Source organism: Helianthus annuus, chromosome 15 (assembly GCF_002127325.2).
Source record: "Helianthus annuus cultivar XRQ/B chromosome 15, HanXRQr2.0-SUNRISE, whole genome shotgun sequence".
In the NCBI taxonomy this organism is placed as follows: Eukaryota; Viridiplantae; Streptophyta; class Magnoliopsida; order Asterales; family Asteraceae; genus Helianthus; species Helianthus annuus.
Genome location: NC_035447.2, coordinates 67,520,288 through 67,538,087, shown reverse-complemented (window position 1 = coordinate 67,538,087; position 17,800 = coordinate 67,520,288). Strand labels below are relative to the sequence as shown.

At 33.3% G+C, this 17,800-nt stretch overlaps 1 long non-coding RNA gene across 1 annotated transcript; it reads left to right on the top strand.

Annotated features, from left to right (window-relative positions):
• The first annotated feature begins 1,996 nt into the window (after nt 1-1,996).
• LOC110911802 lies at nt 1,997-3,514 on the top strand. The gene is made up of 2 exons (XR_002577387.2): nt 1,997-2,086; nt 2,717-3,514. It is a non-coding gene; the product is annotated as an uncharacterized LOC110911802 (long non-coding RNA).
• The last annotated feature ends 14,286 nt before the right edge of the window (nt 3,515-17,800 follow it).

Below are 17,800 nucleotides of genomic sequence, written 5' to 3'. Positions count from 1 at the left end.
TGACTTCCGAAACACCGGGGTGTTACAACCGGGTTCAATAGCCGGCGCCCTAGAGCCGCCTCCGCTCCAACAATGGCGTTTTTAACCATCTAAACCCTAACGCCGTTTGAATCACCGCCATTGCCGGAATCCACAAACCCCGCTGTCCCTCTCTCCCATCTCTTCTCCGATCTCCCTCTATCTCTCCTCTGGTTCTCACCTTTTTTGCGAGCGGATTTCAAAAATAAGATGTGGAAAACTTGTACACTCACATAAGAGCCACCTGCAATACTATTAGATCTAACGTAGTGGGGGGCTATGCCCGTACATAGCGCCGGGTAACACCGCCACAAGGGGCGGTATGAATGCAAAAATGAGGTGGGGCGAGATATATAGCGGCGTTATGTGTGTGTTTGTTTGAATTTTTATTTATTTTTTATTTTCTGGTTTTCCCCTCACTCACAAACATATATACATACATATATTTAATGCTCTGTTTTTGTGTTGCAGGTATATCGAAGAAGAAGGAAGACAAGGAAGAAGGAAGAATTTTAGGGTTTTGTTTTTGATGAGCTTTGGGCTGGGCTCAAAAGGTTTTGTGGTTTTATTGAGTCAAGAAGCCCGGTTATTATAATTTGAGTTAATTAGTGTAAGGTTTTTTTATTTATTTGATTTTAACGCTTTTTTTATTTTATTGTAATGTTTTTTTATTTAATTAAATGGTTTTTAATTTTATAAAGTTAGAAATTAATTAAAAAACGAAAATTAATTAATTGAGTAATGATGAGGTAGGAGTTTTATGAATACGGGCTCTAGTAACATAACGCCTCATAAAGCCCTTGTGTGACGTGACACGACACATGTCGAATAACGCCCACAAAGGGGCTTTATGACTACAGATAGCCTTAAAACCATATAGATCCAAATGAATGGCTTGGATTTACAAATCCACTATTCATTCACTTGCTGTATTAATAGATTTAGATTAGATTTAGATTAGATTCTCACCTTTAATATATTAACGAAACAGAAAATCATAAAAATTCAACAACTTATTATTATTATTATTATTTTAAATTTAATTATAAATTTTGTTTTCTTCCCGTTGTCAAGGTACGTAATTTGTTGCGCGATTAGCGGAACCGCGTCATATCCACTTTGTTTACTTTCCGGTTCCTAGAAGTTGGATGTAATTACATAAACCACCCAGAGGTTTGATATTAGTTACATAAAGCGCTCAGAGATAATGACATGATTATATATTCATGAGACATGCTTAATTTCGTTAAACTAATAAAAATATGCATTCAATTGCACAACCGGAAATTACATCGAGATAGAAGGTAAACGGGCAACAAGTTACGTCGCGAGTTATTTTTGAATAGCAAAACTAACTCTTTTAGAAACTACATCCGTAGATCGCGTGATAATAACATTACTATGCATGTTCTTAAGATTAAATCTTACAACTAAAACATTTTTAGCGTATACAGGGGCGGACTCACATAGAGTGGGTCGGAGTTCCCGGACCCCAAAGTTTTTAAAAAAAATTAGTAGATTTGGTATATTAAATCGTATAATGACCTCATAAATACAATTAGGTTGACACCATAAAAAGGAAAGTAAACCTAATGTAGTGGTAAATCTCTCTCTTTACCAACAAGAGGTCATGGGTTCAATCCTTGTATAGCTCATTTTCCTGTTTTTTTAAACCTAGTTCAAACCTCGCTATGACCCGAACGAGGACTGACTCGAAAATTTTAACGTTTTGTTATGAAAATTTTGAACACCGAAATAAATGGACCCCATTGAAAAAATCCTGAGTCCGCCACAGAGCGTATATGTTCTTAAGATTAAATCTTACGAATCTCCTATCTCTTGTTTGGCCATCATGGGTGTCAAAGTTTGGTCATTAATTGACACCTTTGTATATTGAGGGACAGGGTTGTAACTTAATTAAATCGGGTCAAAAAGGAAAAAAAAAATTTATTTATATCATTATAAAAACCTCGAACATGTGCTGAGGAGAGGTGACGGTTGGGACTTGGGAGGAGTAACTCAAGAAATCTAGTTGCTTTTAACACCCACTTAAAGAAGAAAGAGATTGGTAAGTGAGATTTTAACCCACAATCTAGAATGTTGATCATGTGTTGTTGATATCAAAATTAGATTATGAGTAGAACATGGGGATTCATGTTTATCTTAGTTGTAGACCATGATGCATGTTTTGGGATTTTTGTGGTTATGTCATAAAGCCTATTTGGGGGCGTTATGCGACAAGTGACACGTCACGTCATAGAGGGGTTTATGAGGACTGAGGTGTTATATCAATAGAGTCCGTAGTCATAAAACCCCTAACCATCATTACCTAATCATTAATTTTTATTTTTATTAATTATTTAAAAAAACACATTTCTATTTTTTTCATTTAATCTCTAAATTATATAGAAAAACACTTTTATTAAATTTTAAAAAACATTACAATAAAAAACAATGCATTTATTAAATTTTAAAAAAACATTACAAATAATTCCTCAAAGATTCCTCCGCTTGTAATTATCAAACCCCAATTCCTCTCTTTCTCTCCCACCATCTTCCATAACATTTCTAGGGTTCTACAATGGTTTCTTCCAAATCCAACCACTATGCTCCATCAAACCACCAAAATCACCTCCTAATCGATCCAACCTGTACATACACACACAATTGTAAGTAATTGTAATCAATTGTAACGTAGATGGATGCGTATCAACCGATCAAAAGAAGCGGATCAAGCTTGCAGTTCCTGAATAATCCGTTTGAAGACACTACGTATACGAAGGTGTTCGTTGGAGGACTTGCATTCTGGGAGATCAAAAGGATATGGATTTGTAAGTGTTTGTGTTTATGAGTTAGTTTTGTGATTAGGTGTTTTTGATATATCATTCTCCTAGCGCCGGCACTATGGGGCGCTATGGTTCATTCTTGGGTGATATACCGCCCCATTACACATACTCTTAGTGTTTCTGAGTCATATATACTTCCTTTGTTGCAATTATACTATTGGAAATGCTTAAAGTAAAAAATAATCACATGCATAGGTCCACCCATTATACTATTGATGAAGCTAATATATAAGTTTGTTATGGATTACTATGATGTTAGCTTATATACTAGCTGTGGTAGAATGTATTTTAATGCTTTGATAGGTTTGTATGAATTGTGGAACATATTGGAACGTTTGCGGTTGATTTGAAAGAAGAAAAACGACAACAATACACGGATTGAGGTATTATACGCAATCTGCAGATGAAATACGCCATCGGGGTCACTATATTCGCGGTTGATTTGAAAGAGCAAAAATGGCCCAAAGAGCCTTTGTTATAACTTGGGCACTAGTTCTTCTTCACTTGTTCGCAAAGCAAAAATGGCCCAAAGAGCCTTTGTTATAACTTGGGCACTAGTTCTTCTTTACTTGTTATAACTTTGAGCCCAACCCTTACCAACCCATGAATTTAATCTTCCTATACTAATAAACAAAAATCTTTTTTGGACACGTGTTACTCTCTGGTGCCTCCTCCCTTTTAATAATAGTATTACATATTAATTTTATACACAAAATATAATATAATATTAATTGGGTTATTAGATTTTATCATCTCTAACTATTGGATATTGGCCGCTACCACCCCCAACTATCACTTTGATGCCCATCACCCCCAACTTAACACTTTGTGTGTTCTGTCACCACGTCGTTAATTGATCACTAACTTTTGATCCTGTTACTACACTCCTTGGGATTTCGTAGGGATCTTGGGAAGGTTTTAGGGATCTTAGGACACCTCCAACAGTATAGTAATATGATCAAAAGTTAGTGATCTGGTGACAAAACATACTAAGTGTTAAGTTGGGGGTGGCAAACGTCATAGTGATAGTTGGAGGTGGCAGCGGCCAATGACCAATAGTTAAGGGTGATAAAATCCAATAACCTATATTAATTAATATAGTTAGAGATAAACATCTACATTCAAATTTAATTAACAATTATCTATAGCAAATATAAATGTATCAAATAATATAATAAGTATAATATTATTTAATATAGTTAGAGATCAAACGTACACCCTCTGTAAAAAATTCAAAAGACCTTTTGTAAGGTTAAGTTGTCTAAGTTCTCACACCTCGTACAAGTTTTTATTTTACCCTAACCATATATATTTGTTCAGATAAAGTATATTATTTGGATATAAACAATAATTACTAATAAAGTATAAATCACATGTGCAAGTAACGAAAATATAACTGTTCTTTTATTTTACTAATTTATCTAAATAAGTCATTTCATTAATAAGGATTATATACAAGTTTATAATTTACATGTTTCACCATTCAACCTGTGTAATACACGGGGTTGTAAGCTAATTATTTAAATATGCACAAACTATGTTTTTATATGCAATATAAGACTTGGTTGTCTGAATATAAATTATATGAAATATCTAAAAAGGGATAACCACGTGATAAAATAATTTAGTCATTTTTAAACTAAAAACATACTCCCATAACACTATATGGCGTGAAGGCGTTTGAAAATGGGGTGTTATATGACATATGAACGAGATATAAGAACATGTCAGAAATAGGGTGTGGAGAAAAAAGGGGAGGTGTGGGACGGGCGTGGAAGTGTGGTGTTATTCGACACGTGACACAATTTTTTTATTGTTAAATTATATTTAAAAATTATATAAAATGTATTTAATTAAAGAAACATTAAATTAACAAATAACATTAATAATTAAACATTACATAGCTTAAAAATTAAAAACATTTCATAATTTAAAAAAAAAAACAAAAAAAAAATAAAAAAAATACATAACTTAAATAAAACCTAAAATTAAACATTAGTAAAATAAAAAAAAATATTATTTGCCACGCTGAAACGTGTTTGAATTCGTGGTTGTAGCCGTGCTTGAAGTTGATGAAGGCGACTTGTATGATGTCGTCCTCCCCAAGATCACCACCCGCATTTTCCATCACAGTGTGCATAGTCTCGAATCTTTCTACATCCAAACGGATAGTCCTAAAACGAGAAGAAAACACATCCACGGTTCGGGTGGCGTCACCCCTATGGACGCAAAAGTGTTGGAAAATTCTCCTCCAAAACGGGCCACTTGAGCGATTACACGGCGTGTAGTGGCCAAGCGCTTCGACCCACGACTCGCATGACGCGATATCTTCTTTTTCAGTCGACGGAATCGTTGCCATTTTTTGAAAATTTTGTGAGAATTTGTTAAAGAAAGTTGTGAGAGTTTGTAAAAAACGATAGAAACGGGGTGATTTATATGGGAGATGGTAAATAATTATGGAAAGTAAAAAAAAATTAATACCTGACGGTTGCACCCCAACGGACACATCCCACGGCCTATCACAACGTTCCATGTCCATGCAGATGGAAGCTCCATGCCGGTGGATCAACGCCGATAACACCGCCATGTACGGTGTGGGGGTGTGCAGCATGGAGTGGTCTAAACACCACAAATCCACACTCACTGTTTAGTCTAAATCCCATTGTTTTATTTCACTTCAGTTAATCCTTTCTAGCCTCAAAGAATCATCAAAAGTTAGGTCATCGACAACATAGTTATGGGAGTTTACCTGCCTGACCCATTATACTATAAAATTTAATAGGGAGTTAATTGTCAAAATCGTCCCTGAGGTTTGGGCAGGTTTGTCATTTTCGTCCAAAATGACACTTTTGTACCAAATTGCCCCCAACGTTTGTAACTTTTTGTCATTTTCATCCAAACCACTAACTTAGTTTATTTTTCTGTTAAGTTGAGAATATTTGGATGAAACTGACAAATATAAAACCACAGGGACGATTTTGGCAATTTACCTCAAACTCTTTTAAATTTCTTTTATTTAATTAATTTTGTTACATATATAATAAAAAAAGAATATACATGCAATTTTTATATGAAAAAAATAATAGCTTTGTCACATAATTTTTATAAATTTTCATCCAACCACTAACTAAGTTAATTTTTCTATTAAGGCGAAGGATGTTTATAAACTAAGACAGAAATTAATTTCTAATTTTTTATATAGATCAGTTTTATAAAAATAAATTCTACTTAAACCTCTAAATTTTATAAAACTAAAATGCTGGTGACCTTATTGAAAAATGTCAAATAAAAAAAATCTTATCATATGTACCAAGTTTGTAATTTATCTTCTACTCTTTTAAATTCGCTCCTAAGGAAAAACAGAAGCCAGTGCCCCCCCCCCCCCTAATCAAACAACGTATCGTTACCAACCCAAAAAATTACCCACCAAATTGTAATTATAATGCTATGAACCAAAAGTTTCTTTACTCAAGCCACTCAGAATAAGTATTAGTTAGTTACCCTCATAATCTTAATTAAAGAAATATTTTATTTCTACCAACATATTTCCTAGGTGCTCAACACATTTAAAATATATGTAACGTTTTACAATTTTTTTCTATCTCTACAACTGATAAATACTAAAAGTTGTAATTGATTGTTATGTGTTGCAGAACAATGACGTTTTCTCTTTATAAAACTGATTTATATAAAGAAGCTGTAAATTAATTTCTGTCTTAATTTATGAAATTTAAAACATCCTTCACCTTAACAGAAAAAATAAACTGAGTTAGTGATTTGGATGAAAATTTATAAAAATTATGTGACAAAACTATTAATTTTTTTTTCTAAAAACTCCATGTATATTCTTTTTTATTATATATGTAACAAAAATAATTAAATAAAAGAAATTAAAAAGGATTTGAGTAGATTGCCAAAATCGTCCCTGTGGTTTTATATTTGCCAGTTTCATCCAAATATCCTCAACTTAACAGAAAAAATTAAACTAAGTTAGTGGTTTGGATGAAAATGACAAAAAGTTACAAACGTTGGAGGCAATTTGGTACAAAAGTCTTATTTTGGACAAAAATGACACACATGTCCAAACCTCAGGGACAATTTTGGCAATTAACTCTTTAATAGGATTTGTAACAATACAGAAAGAAAAAACAAAACCATGTTTTGACAACAAAATACCGCAACCTTTTTTTAGCATAAAATTTAATAAGATATGAAATTTCATAGGATTTCATAGAACAGCTACAACTCTTCCATAACATTGTCATAAGGCTTGTAACATCTTTAGCTGCTTGAAGTAACGCAGTGTTCCAAGACTCCATTACCATTCACCGCCCCCCCCCCCCGGGAACTTAGCAGATTAGACATATAGCCTGCTATGATGGTGTGCTGAAAGGACCTCCGCACAAGGCCCGTGATTTTCGAGGGGCACATGATTTTTCTTTTAAATTCGATATATATATATATATATACACACCCACCCACCCACACCCACACATACAAATGTTATTTTTTTTAAAAATTGTAAACATATACCAATTCCAATATAGGCTCATTTACAAATATTTTTTAGAGTGAATTTCAAGGATTGTCCTTTATCTTTATACCTATTTTCAGGTGTCGTCCTTTATGTTCAAAGTTGACGAGTTTTGTCCTTTATGTTTTCATATCATACACGTTTTGTCCTTTAGACCTAACACAGTTAGTTTTTCCAGTTTAATTTGGTCATGTGCTTTGCACATGAGGGCATTTTTGTCAATTCAAAGGTAAGTTCAACGGCAGATTTACAGCTCAAAGCTTCTGCAACCTTTAAATTGACAAAAATGCTTTGCACATGACCAAATTTAACCGAAAAAATTAACTGGGTTAGACTTAAAGGACAAAACAGGTATGATATGAAAACATAAAGGACAAAACTCGTTAGTTTTGAACATAAAGGACAACGCCTGAAAATGAGCATAAAGATAAAGGACAATCCTTGAAATTCACTCTATTTTTTATGGTTTATAATTTAGCCACTTAACATTAGGTTTATTGGGCCCAATACTAATATGATTATAAAAAGTAAATTAATAAAACACAATTCTTGGGCGGCAATTGATGTTGATCATCAAATTCCTGGATTTTGAAACGATGCTCAGCTTCTGCCGAACATAACTAGTGATTCCGAGCTCAGATGGGCGAACAATGATTCCGAACATAACCCAGTGATTCCGAACAAGAACAAGTGAACAACATCGGACACAATGATACCGAACATAACTCAGAACAAGAACAACATCAGATTTCAGAAGGTTCGTTTAGTGTTATTGTGTTAAACTGTTAATTCTCTATAATTTGTATTGAATCGAGTATTGATTAATTGTTGTGAGTATTGAACTATTGATTAATCATTGATTTATTGTTGAGTATAAGAGCATTCATTGATTTCATTCTTCATTCTCGAACAACCGAACAGGCACATAACATCAGAATTCAGAAACTATGAAACAACATCAGAATTCAGAATTGATCGGCACAGTGAAGGTATTTTACTATTGTTGTTACTTGTTAATTCAGAAAAGAACTTCGATTATTCTTGTTAATTGAACATCGATTCTTGTTAGTTGTCGTTAATTCTCGATGATTTTGTCATTTTCGTACTTGCATTGTTTAACAAATACTACAATTTTGTCATTTTCGTAATTGCATTGTTAATCATTAAGGCATAAGGGCACATTTTTTCGAACTCGAATAGGGTACATGAATTCTTAGAGACGCTTCACTTAGACAATTCAAAATCTCATAACCTTTAATTTGTTCAAATTCATTTCATGACATAGCCATCTCATGACCATTTGCCTTTACCTTTACATTCATAAAACTTGTTAGATCAACATTTCCATTTAAAAACTTTTCCTTTAAACATAACTCTTACCATGGAACACATATTTGACAACATTGTGGTAGAGGCCAAAACATTCATAAACATTTCCTAAACCTTTGTTCATATCAAACCATTTCTATTTACTTTGAGTATTCTTTGAGAAAGCTCAACTATTGCTTGAAATCTTGCATTTACCTTTAAAAATTATTCTTAAGCATGCATACTATACCACCCAAGGTGTCTTAGGATTCACTTGTACAACTTTTCGTCACTTTTCACATAGGCATAGTTTTCACTCCACTTCCACATTTAACTAACTAATGAACGCATTTCGCCTATTACACATTTTGTGTGACTTATCGTGTAAAAGATGCCCTTTTCGCACCATGCTATCAAGCGAAATCTATATAAATGAAATCTTTCTTTTGCACGAAATGCATTACATTTCGTGTCATCTTATAATAAGCGGGAAGCCACATGAAATATACTTATTGAAACCTTGAAGGCCCATCGATGGCAGTTGTTTATTCTTCATATATGCTCTTGTTCAACGTCTAGATCCTAACTTTTATGTTGGAATATTGTAAGGATTGACCCATAACGTCATTACACTTTAGTGTGATTCTTACCTCCTTTTGTGAAATCCTTAACCCAGGCTTAAAACTTTCAACGAATGACTTAAACCAACCCCTTCACACACCATGAAAGCATGTCAAGTTCTTATCTTTGGTTGAAGCATTGGTTAAAATGCCAAATCTGTAGGAAGTAGGTTCACTTTTTATTAAAATATATTACAAAATATACAACAACGATACTCTTCTTATTTGTGGGAAATTCTTCTAGTACAATACCGATTACATAAACTAAATAAACAAATGTAAAATATAATTTAATTGTACCAATCTTCATTCAAGTCGATATCTTTGGAAGAATTACAATCGCACCTTCTTGTTCGAAACTCTGCTGCATGACAAGTAAAATATCGTTGACGGTTTTGGTTGAGGATCGTGTTTGACACGGGGCCCTTAAAACAGATTTCTCGCCTCCTCTCAGACGGTCTGTTTCCAGGATACAACAACCGAAGCAGTAGTTGTACTGCCGGAGATGGCTCTCATGCCCGAGATTACACTAGGTATGATGGTGTTCTTGTTTAATTGTAGGAAATTATGAAGTTGTAAAGGATTTCTTGAGATTACTCACTCTCAAGTTGCTGAATTTTGGAGAGTCAAAAGTGTGTAATTCTCTCTTATCCAAGATTATGAACTACCATGTTCATATATACACACATTAAGATTAATGTCATTTTAATCTTGTAATAAAACAAGACATTCAATTTGTAATAAACAGGATATTAATCTTGTAATTAACAAGACAATTAATCAGATTTTAATCTCTAATTAAATGGACTTAAGTGGTTAGTCAAAAAACGGTCATATTCATCATGACACGATTTAAACGGTTTGAAACAACTAGTTTGACTAGGTCCAACCAACTCTTCTATTATTGTTGCAAACCTGCGAGCGCGCCAGAACTGATCTGCTAGTCCGCGCCACACTACAAGGATCTCACGCCATGCCATATGGAGCCGCGTGCCACACGGATGCCAGGACGCCACCTGGTCAAGCGTCATCCATACCCGTGCGCCAACTGCACTCTTCGCCCTAGCCAACGATGTGCGCCATGCATCGAAGGAGCTCGCGCCGCATCGACATGCAACATGTCATGGCATCCGCCTACGCTACCCAATGGTGCGCCATAAGCGGACCCGCCATGTATCTGACCACGCACTCATGGGCAAAAATACAAAGGTGGTGTGCGAAGTTCAAAGTGCAACACATTGGGCCTATAGCACACGTCACGCACGCATATGTGCGGGTGCGATGCACCCTTTAAGTCCCCACTAGTGTTTACCTTTAAGGAAACAATTTACAAGGAGTACTCATCCTTATATACCACTTTAAGTTTTGTCATCATATCTATGTGGAACAAGGTGACAAATCTCAATCCATTTTTTCTCATATTTGTTTGTTCCAAACATACAACTTCAAGCTTCGATATCTCATTCATCTTAGATCTATTTGAACATAGTTTGAACACAAACTCATAAATAATTATTTATACAACACATATATAAATATTATTGATGTCCAAAATATTTAGTAAAAAATATTTAGTGAAAAACTCATTTTCACTAAATTTCCAACAAAATCTTAGAATGGAAATGGTGCTATGATTTCAATTCCATTACCTTTCAATTTTCGTAACAAAGACATTGGTGGTTATCGAAAGATGGTATATAGGGGAAGGATCAACTAAAAAGTGGATTTTTACCTAAGTAGCCTAAGAAGGATTGTGATGATAACATGTGACACTCCTAATAAGTATGAATGAAGGGCATTTTGGTCCTTATAAATAGGAGTGAAAATGATATGTGGCACCCCTTTTGTTTTTTAAAAATACAACAAAAAAATCCAGTACAAAAAAATCTAGCACAAAAAAATCTAGTACAAAATATATAGTAAAAAACATATAGCACAAAAAATTTAGTACAAAAAATCCAGAACAAAAAATTGAGAAAAAAAAGTTCAGCACAAAAAATTTAGCACAAAAATATAGTACAAAAATCCAGCACAAAAAATGTTATACAACATAGAAATACAACACATTTTAGTAGGTTTTTTTAGTAATCATATTTTATTTATCAATATGGTACTCGAATTAAAGATAAAAAGTCGCTCGATTTTACGGTGAAATTTTTATGAAAAATAATGTCGTATAAAAAGTTATGAACGTTTAAGAAATAGGGAGTGGAATATGCATGTGGCTTTCATGTGGAGAGAGAAAGTCTATAAATAGGATTTTCCCAAAATACCCTTGCACTTCTTCTTTCTCCTACACTTTCATTTTAACCATTAATTTGAAAAATGAATGGTTAAGATTGCGTCTCATCCTATTTAGCCAAAATAAACTTTTATTTGATCTTACCCTTATAGGCAACTTCTTTGCGCTCCAAGACATTATTAGAAAATAATTTTTATAATTATGCGATATGGAAAGTTATTATTAGTGTTATTATTTGGTGCTATATTTTTACGGGAAATATAGGAAGACTTATCTCAATTCTCCAAATGACCAAACATATATATCTGAAATAGTCAAGAAAAACTCATGCTCTACCTTAAAATCCTATATACCCCTACCCACTCCCACCAAACACAAAACAATCCTTTTGGTTTACAAAATTAATACCTTGCATATGGTATAGGTGCAAAGGGGGAAATGGATGAAGATTGAGACCCTAATGCATACAGATAGATATATACGTGTTCGCAATATTTAATAGTTGCATCTATTATGGATTACCGTCATATATTTGACTCATAGACAAATTATTTCACACGCCAATAATAATTAGCTACAATTAAGATCCACTATATGATATCAAAAGAATGTTAACTTATGGATAATAGAGAATGTTAAGTTATGAATAAACATATCATATTAATATATACTATATTATACATATATTAAAAATAAAGTCAATGAACACTAATGTTATGTAGGGTAGTGATCCTGTACATTAATCCAGAAGTGTGAGAAGTGTATTATAATACTATATAATACCATATAAACACCGTATAACAATATGTAACACCATATAACACTATGTAACACTATATGACACTATATAACAATATATAACACTATACATTTATCATAGACATGCTATCGGACACACTATATTGTTATATTTGTTATATAGTGTTACATAGTGTTATATGGTGTTAGATATATTGTTATACGGTGTTCATATGGTGTTATATAGTGTTATATATAGCGTTATAATACACTTCTCACACTTCTGGATTAATGTAGAGGATCCTCAATCTACATATACATATATTTTCAACATATACAAACCACATGGTAGGGAATAGTATCACTCTGCCATTGCCTCAAATGGACGGCCACCCCTCCCCCATTGGACCAACCAGTTTATTATTTTATACACACTTTAAAGTTACGCTTTCGCCCTGCAATAGTGTTTCTCTGCCATTGGTTCATGCCTTCATGGCATGGAATAGTATCACACTTCCATTGCTTCAAATGGGCGGTCGCCCCTCCCCCATTGGACCAACCAGTTTATTATTTTATACACACTTTAAAATTACGCTTTCGCCCTGCAATAATATTTCTCTGCCATTGGTTCAAATCGGCGGCGAGCAATACCCATTAGACCAACCAGTTTATTATTTTATATCCACTTTAAAATTACGTTTTTGCCCCCAATTAAAAAATACGGTTTTGTCTCAACTTCAAAATACGTTTACCCTTTTGCCCCGAGCTAAAAAATACGATTTCGCCCTCGGTAACAGTAATGTGATACATATACATATATTTTCAACATATACAAACCACATGGCAGGGAATAGTATCACCCTGCCATTGCTTCAAATGGGCGGCCGCCCCTCCCCCATTGTACCAACCAATTTATTATTTTATACACACTTTAAAATTACGTTTTCGCCCTGCAATAGTGTTTCTCTGCCATTGGTTCATGGCAGGGAATAGTATCACCCTGCCATTGCTTCAAATTGGCGGCCACCCCTCCCCATTGGACCAACCAGTTTATTATTTTATACACACTTTAAATTACGCTTTTGCCCTGCAATAGTGTTTCTCTGCCATTGGTTCAAATCGACGGCGAGCAATACCCATTGGACCAACCAGTTTATTATTTTATATCCACTTTAAAATTACGTTTTTGCCTCCAATTAAAAAATACGGTTTTTCCTCAACTTCAAAATACGTTTACCCTTTTGCCCCGAGCTATAAAATACGATTTTTCCCTTGGTAAAAAAAAATTACGCTTTTACCCTCAGCCAAAATTACGTTTTCACCCTAGTTCAAAATAAACTTTTGTTTTCCCCTCGGCTCAAAATTATGAATTTACACCAGTTTATTATTTTTTACCCACTTTAAAATTATGGTTTTGCCCACAGTTTAAAATTACATATTTGCCCACAGTTCAAAATAAATTTATGCTTTTGCCCCCAGCTAAAATTTACGAATTTCCCCTCGGTTCAAAATTACGATATCACCCTCAATTCAAATTTACGTTTTTGCCCCCAATGCAAAATAAAAATATGGTTTTCCCTAGCAAAAAATTAGGATTTTACCCTCGGGAAAAAAATTGATTTTTCCCTCAAATAAAAAAAAATGACTTTTCCCCCAACTAAAAATTGTGTCAAAAAGCTGCTTAACACTCTTTTTACTTTTTATTTCTAGCAAAACTATAGTACTGTTTTTTTAATTGGGTGAGAATTATTCGGTTATCGCCCCGCAACGCGGGCGGAGCATCACCTAGTTCATATAATGTTTTAACATCTTTTAGTTTATTTTAAAAGTTTCATTATTCCTTTCCTATTCCTAAACTACACTAATAAGTACTAATTACTATATCTCATGTCAGGATTTGAACTCTTATATTTTTTTAGAGGTTTTTGCATATTTCTCCTTAAAAAACTTTTAAATTGCGTATTTACCCAAGCTTAAAATAAAATTGCATATTTCCCCTATATTAACTAATAAAATTACAAATTTACCCATTTTAATTTAATTTATTAAAATTAAATTATACAATGACAATTTTACCCTTAGAATGGAAATGGTGCTATGATTTTAATTCCATTACCTTTCAATTTTCGTAACAAAGACATTGGTGGTTGCATTTATTTCGATTCACAACTGATCGAAAGATGGTATATAGAGGAAGGATCCACTAAAAAGTGGATTTTTACCTAAGTAGCCTAAAAAGGATTGTGATGATAACATGTGACACTCCTAATAAGTATGAATGAAGGGCATTTTTGTCCTTATAAATAGGAGTGAAAATGATATGTGGCTCCCCTTTTGTTTTTTAAAAATACAACAAAAAAATCTAGTACAAAAAAATCTAGCACAAAAAAATCTAGTACAAAAAATGTAGTAAAAACATATAGCACAAAAAATTTAGTACAAAAAATCCAGCACAAAAAATTTAGAAAAAAAAATTAAGAAAAAAAAATTCAACACAAAAAATTTAGCACAAAAATATAGTACAAAAATCCAGCACAAAAAATGTTATACAACATAGAAATACAACACATTTTAGTAGGTTTTTTTAGTAATCATATTTTATATATCAATATGGTACTCGAATTAAAGATAAAAAGTCGCTCGATTTTACGGTGAAAATTTTATGAAAAAATGTCGTAAAAAAAAGTTATGAACGTTTAAAAAATAGGGAGTGAAATATGCATGTGCCTTTCATGTGGAGAGAGAAAGTCTATAAATAGGATTTTCCCAAAATACCCTTGCACTTCTTCTTTCTTCTACACTTTCATTTTAACCATTAATTTGAAAAATGAATGGTTAAGATTGCTTCTCATCCTATTTAGCCAAAATAAACTTTTATTTGATCTTACCCCTTATAGGCAACTTCTTTGCGCTCCAAGACATTATTAGAAAATAATTTTTATAATTATGCGATATGGAAAGTTATTATTAGTGTTATTATTTGGTGCTATATTTTTACGGGAAATATAGGAAGACTTATCTCAATTCTCCAAATGACCAAACATATATATCCGAAATAATCAAGAAAAACTCATGCTCTACCTTAAAATCCTATATACCGCTACCCACTCCCACCAAACACAAAACAATCCTTTTGGTTTACAAAATTAATACCTTGCATATGGTATAGGTGCAAAGGGGGAAGTGGATGAGGATTGCGACCCTAATGCATACAGATAGATATATACGTGTGCGCAATATTTAATAGTTGCATCTATTATGGATTACCGTCATATATTTGACTCATAGACAAATTATTTCACACGCCAATAATAATTAGCTACAATTAAGATCCACTATATGATATCAAAAGAATGTTAACTTATGGATAATAGAGAATGTTAAGTTATGAATAAACATATCATATTAATATATATTATATTATATTATATTATATTATATTATATTATACATATATTAAAAATAAAGTCAATGAACAGTAATGTTATGCAGGGTAGTGATCCTGTACATTAATCCAGAAGTGTGAGATGTGTATTATAATACTATATAACACCTTATAAACACCGTATAACAATATGTAACATCATATAACACTATGTAACACTATATGACACTATATAACAATATATAACACTATACATCTATCATAGACATGCTATCAGACACACTATATTGTTATATTTGTTATATAGTGTTACATAGTGTTATATGGTGTTAGATATATTGTTATACGGTGTTCATATGGTGTTATATAGTGTTATATATAGTGTTATAATACACTTCTCACACTTCTGGATTAATGTACAGGATCCTCAATCTACATATACATATATTTTCAACATATACAAACCACATGGCAGGGAATAGTATCACTCTGCCATTGCTTCAAATGGGCTGCCACCCCTCCCCCATTGGACCAACCAGTTTATTATTTTATACACACTTTAAAGTTACGCTTTCGCCCTGCAATAGTGTTTCTCTGCCATTGGTTCATGCCTTCATGGCATGGAATAGTATCACCCTGCCATTGCTTCAAATGGGCGGTCGCCCCTCCCCCATTGGACCAACCAGTTTATTATTTTATACACACTTTAAAATTACGCTTTCGCCCTGCAATAATGTTTCTCTGCCATTGGTTCAAATCGGCAGCGAGCAATACCCATTAGACCAACTAGTTTATTATTTTATATCCACTTTAAAATTACGTTTTTGCCCCCAATTAAAAAATACGGTTTTGCCTCAACTTCAAAATACGTTTACCCTTTTGCCCCGAGCTATAAAATACGATTTCGCCATCGGTAACAGTAATGTGATACATATACATATATTTTCAACATATACAAACCACATGGCAGGGAATAGTATCACCCTGCCATTGCTTCAAATGGGCGGCCGCCCCTTCCCCATTGTACCAACCAATTTATTATTTTATACACACTTTAAAATTACGTTTTCGCCCTGCAATATTGTTTCTCTGCCATTGGTTCATGGCAGGGAATAGTATCACCCTGCCATTGCTTCAAATTGGCGGCCGCCCCTCCCCCATTGGACCAACCAGTTTATTATTTTATACACACTTTAAAATTACGCTTTTGCCCTGCAATAGTGTTTCTCTGCCATTGGTTCAAATTGACGGCGAGCAATACCCATTGGACCAACCAGTTTATTATTTTATATCCACTTTAAAATTACGTTTTTGCCTCCAATTAAAAAATACGGTTTTTCCTCAACTTCATAATACGTTTACCCTTTTGGCCCGAGCTAAAAAATAGGATTTCTCCCTTGGTAAAAAAAATTACGCTTTTACCCTCAGCCAAAATTACGTTTTCGCCCTAGTTCAAAATAAACTTTTGTTTTTCCCCCCGGCTCAAAATTATGAATTTACACCAGTTTATTATTTTTTACCTACTTTAAAATTATGGTTTTGCCCACAGTTTAAAATTACATATTTGCGCGCAGTTCAAAATAAATTTATGCTTTTGCCCCAACTAAAATTTACGAATTTCCCCTCGGTTCAAAATTACGATATCACCCTCAATTAAAATTTACGTTTTTGCCCCCAATGCAAAATAAAAATATGGTTTTCCCCTAGCTAAAAATTATGATTTTACCATCGGGAAAAAAATTGATTTTTCCCTCAAGTAAAAAAAAATGACTTTTCCCCCAACTAAAAATTGTGTCAAAAAGCTGCCTAACACTCTTTTTACTTTTTATTTCTAGCAAAACTATAGTACTATTTTTTAATTGGGTGAGAATTATTCGGTTATCGCCCCGCAACGCGGGCGGAGCATCACCTAGTTCATATAATGTTTTAACATCTTTTAGTTTATTTTAAAAGTTTCATTATTCCTTTCCTATTCCTAAACTACACTAATAAGTACTAATTACTGTATCTCATGTCAGGATTTGAACTCTGATATTTTTTTAGAGGTTTTTGCATATTTCCCCTTAAAAAATTTTAAATTGCGTATTTACCCAAGCCTAAAATAAAATT